Below are 5,278 nucleotides of genomic sequence, written 5' to 3'. Positions count from 1 at the left end.
CATGTGTATAGTCGTCTCTTATGCTGTCTAAAGAAGGTATTTGAAATGAACAAATCATTGATTTTGCAGAATTCTATCATGCGTTCTCCAGCATCATTTCTATCACCAAGGCCGTATTTTCCAACTACTGATCCCAACCTTTGCATTCCAATCACCAGTAATGATCAATACATCTTGATTGCATGTTTAACCAATTTCAGACTGAAGAAATTGGTAGAATTCTATTTCATCCTCACTGGCTTTACTGGTTGATGCATAAATTTGAATAATAGTGGTATTACCCTATCATCCGAAAACTGGACAGTGAACAATGACCATAGAATTGATGGTGTTGAAGAACAGCATCATTAAAAGTATCATGGACTATCAAAATAGCAAACAACTCTGTTGGATGACCTCCTCGGTACTGGCTCAATAGCACTGTTAAGTGCCCTCTAGCAACAAAAACCGTATAAAGTTTCCAAAGAGCAGTGGATGAGCTTGAACCACCGACCTTGCATTAACCTAAAAAGCAGCATCTGAACTCTGAAAAACAAAACTATGACACACAGGTGAAATAAACTGCCTCAAGAAGAAAAACTAAACAAGCTAATGAGCAAAAAACATATGGAAAACATTCTGTTTTTATACAAATTACCAGGGGATAGCGCGAACGCAGTCCCCCACTACCACAAATTATGCAGTCGAGTTTCCCACATTTGGGGAAATCGCAGGGGTCAGCACATCCGGAGTGCAATGGATAAGCCTCGCCCTGGGAAAACCACCTTCATGATCATGGTATCTCCCCTGCCAGGTAAGTATGAGTTGGAGACTTTGCAGCCTCCGGACCTATCCTTGAACAACACTTTTCATATACGACGAAAAAAAAAAAAACTAGTTACACAGAAGACCCATTTTAGTGCTACTCAACAGACATTCTAAGAAACAGAAACCTCCCTTCACTTACCATTTTTCTCGGGGTCTTTTTATCTCCAGAATGTGGCATCCCTGAAGATTTGAGCATGCACTGCGTTCTCATTTGCATATACACACACCCTCTGCTCAGGTGACGTCACCTCTGGTTCCTTTCACTCTCCTTCCTCAGTCAACATTACTATTTTTCTACATGTAAATTGTTTAGAAGCTTTAACTTTCGCTGCTTAGGAAATACTAGCCCATAGCAGCTGTAAACAGATGTTTCCAAAATTATTTTCGTTTAGTATTGAACCTGAAAAATCTGAGATTATCTTGCAGTTTCTCATGCTTCTGTGTTCCAGGTCCATTTTACCTGCCTTCCAAACAACTGGCAAAAGCTTACGATACAGCCCATTTTTAAAGGCAAATGAAAGGTGGACAGCAAAAACAATCTAGAAAAAAAGAACAAAACTTGAGGACTTCAAACCTGTTAAAAAGCAACAGTGGTACTGGCATAAGAAAAGATTTAAGTTAGACCCTTACTTCATGCAGTATACAAAGTTAACTCAAAATGAATAAAAGGCACCAGCCATTTCTTGGAAACCCCAGGGTCACTATGAGGTGGACCCCACTCAAAGGTTCTTAACAACAACAATCAGCAAACCGAAAAGACAACTCACCAACTCACAGAAAGGGTAAAGACATGTGCAAATCATCTATCTCATAAGAGACTTGTATCTAGAACATATATATATATGTGGTTCAAGCTCACCAGTCTACGTGGAAACCCTCTACGTGGTCACTATGGATCTACGGCACTTAACAACAACATGCACATGACAAAAAACTCAATTTAAAAATAGACAAAAATGTGAATAGATCTTTCTCCAAAGAAAATATACAAATGACCTATCGTTAAGTGTCATGAAGTTGGTTTCAACTCATAGAAATTCTGCATAGGGTTTCTGAGGAGTGACTGGTGGGTTTGAACTAAGCATATTAAAAAGACACTCAACTGTCTCTGCTATTCACTAATGGAAATCAAAACCACTTTCATCCACTTTATTGTTGTTGTTAAGTGCCCTGAAGTCCATTTAGACTCATAGCGACTCTGCATAGAGTTTCCATGGAGCAGCTAGTGGGTTTGAACCACTGATCTTGCAGCTAACAGTTCAGTGCTTATCCTATGTAAAATGGTGCAGCTCACTTGGGACAAAAAGGTTACACATTTAATTACCATGTAATCTACTAAATTACACACCCAAGATAAATGAAAACACTTGTATACACATAAATTTATACATAAACATTCACAGCAGCATTATTCATAATAGCTAAAAGATAAGAAATTTCTGGAGGCTAAAATCCCTTCTCCACCACTCGTTTGTCAGTGTATCTCTCGTATTGTGGTGACTTGTCAGTTGCTGTGATTCTGAAAGCTATGCCACCAGTATTTGAAATACCAGCAGGGTCTCCCATGGTGGACAGGTTTCAGAGGAGCTTCCAAACGAAGACAGACTAGGAAGGAGAGACAAACTACCTCCAAATATTAAGTCACTGAAAACCTTATGAATAGCAGAGAAACACTGTCAGTTATAGTGCCAGAAAATGAGCCCATCAGGCTGGAAAGCATTCAAAATGCAAATGGGGAAGAGCTGCCTCCTCAAAGTAGAGTTGACCTTGATGATGTGAATGGAGTAAAGCCCTTGGGACCTTCGTTTGCTGATGGAGCACAACTCAAAATGAAGAGAAACAGTTGTAAACATCCATTAATAATTGGAACATGGAATGTACAAAGTATGAATCTAGGAAATTTAGAAATTTTCAAAATGAAATAGAACACATAATCATGGATATCCTAGGCATTAGTGTGATGAAATGGACTGGTACTGGCCATTTTTAATTTGACATTTACATGGTATACTATGCCGGGAATGACAAATTGAAGAGAAATAGTGTTGAATTCATCATCAAAAAGAACATATCAAGATCTGTCATGAGGTACAACGCTGTCTGTGATGGGATAATATCCATGCGCCTACAAGGAAGATCAGTTAATACCATTATTATTCCAAATTTATGCACCAACTACTAAAGCCAGTGAGGATGAAACAGAAGAATTCTACCAACTTCTTCAATCTGAAATTGATCAAACATGCAATCAAGATATATTGATAATCACTGGTGAATGGAATGCAAAGGTTGGAAACAAAGAGGAAGAATCAGAATGTTGGAAAATATGGCCTTGGTGATAGAAATGATGCTGAAAATCGCATGATCGAATTCTGCAAAACCAATGATTTGTTCACTTCAAATACCTTTATTTGAAGCATAAGAGACAACTATACACACGGACCTCACCAGATGGAATACACAGAAATCAAATTGACTACATCTGTGGAAAAAGACAATGGAAAAGCTCCATATCATTGGTCACAACAAGGCCAGGGGCAGATTATGGAACACGCTATCAATTGTTCATATGCAAATTCAGACTGAAGCTGAAGCACATGAAAATAAGCTAGGAGAGCCAAAGTATGACCTTGAATATATCCTGCCTGAATTTAGAGATCATCTGAAGAACAGATTTGATACATTAAACACTAAAGACCGAAGACCAGAAGAGTTGTATGAGGACATCAAGAACATCTTACAGGTAGGAAGCAAAAAGTCATTAAGAACACATGAAAGAAGGAAAAGATCAAAATGGATGTCAGAAGGAAGGAAAAGATCAAAATGGATGAAACTTGCTCTCCAGCGTAGAGGTGCTAAAACAAATGGAAGAAATGAGGAAGTATAGGAGCTGAACAGAAAATTTCAAAGGTCAGCTTGAAAAGACAAAGTCAAACATTATAACGAAATGTGCAAAGATCTGGAGTTTGAAAACCAAAAGGGAAGAACACGCTCAGCATTTCTCAAGCTGGGGGAACTGAAGAAAAAATTCAAGCCTTGACTTTCATTATTAAAGGATTTTCTGGGTAAATTATTAAATGATGCAGAGAGCATCAAAAGAAGATGTAAAGAATACACAGAGTCACTGTACCAAAAGGAAATAGTCTATGTTCAACCATTTGAAGAGGTAGCATATGATCAAGAGCCAATGATACTGAAGGAAGAAGTCCAAGGTGAATTGAAGGAATTGACAAAGAACAAGGCACCAGGAACTGATGGAATAACAATTGAAATCTTTCAACAAAGTGAAGCGGCACTGGAGGCACTTACTCATCTATGTCAAGAAATTTTGAAGACAACTATCTAGCCAGCCTATTGGAAGAGATCCATATTTGTGTCCATTCCAAAGAGAGGTGACCCAATGAAATATGGAAATCATCGGAAAATATCTTTGATATCACATGCGAGTAACATTTTACTAAAGGTAATACAGAAATGGCTGCAAGCATACATTAACAGAGAACTTCCAGAGGTTCAAACCGGATTCAGAACAGGACATGGAAAGAGAGATATCATTGCTGACATCAGATGGATCTTGGCTGAAAGCAAAGAATACCAGAAAAATGTTTACCTGTGCTTTATTGACTACACAAGGCCTTCAATGGTGTGGCTCATGACAAGCTATGGACAACATTGCAAAGTAATGAGTATTCCAGAACTCTTAATTGTGCTCATGAAGAACCTGTACATAGACCAAGAGGCAGTTGTTCCAACAGAACATGGGAACACTGAATGTTTTAAATTAAGAAACGTGTGCGACAGGGTTATATTCTTTCACCATAATTATTCAACTTGTATGCTGAGCAAATGATCTGAAAAGCTGGGTTACATGAAGAAAAATGTGGCATTAGGATTGGAGGAAGACTCATTAACAACCTGTGAAATGCAGATGATACAATTTTGCTTGCTGAAAGTGAAGAAGACTTAAAATATTTACTGATGAAGATCAAAGAGCACAGCCTTCGCTTTGAATTGCATCTCAATGTAAAGAAAAAAAAATCCTCACCACTAGACCAATAAACACCGTTCTTATCAATGGAGAAAAGATTGAAATTGTTAAAGACTTCATTTTCTTGGATCAACCATTAGCACTCATGTAAGCAGCAGTCAAGAAATCAAACGACGTAATGCATTATGTAAATCTGCTGCATAAGACCTTTTTAAAAGTGTTGAAGAGCAAAGATGTCAGTTTGAGGACTAGGGTGCGCCTGACCCAAGCCATGTTATTCTCAGTAACCTCATGTGCATGCAAAAGCTGGACAGTGAATAAGGAAGACCGTAGAAGAATTGATGCTTTTGAGTTATGGTGTTGGAGGAGAATACTGAAAGTGCCATGGGCTACCAAAAGAATCAACAGATCCATTCTGGAAGAAGTGCAGCCAGAATGCTCCTTGGAGGCCAAGATGGCCAAACTTCGTCTCTCATACTTAAA

The sequence above is a fragment of the Chrysochloris asiatica genome, unplaced genomic scaffold (assembly GCF_000296735.1).
Source record: "Chrysochloris asiatica unplaced genomic scaffold, ChrAsi1.0 scaffold00007, whole genome shotgun sequence".
Taxonomy (NCBI): domain Eukaryota; kingdom Metazoa; phylum Chordata; class Mammalia; order Afrosoricida; family Chrysochloridae; genus Chrysochloris; species Chrysochloris asiatica.
The sequence above is the reverse complement of the archived record's forward strand: the minus strand, read 5'-3'. Positions refer to the sequence as shown.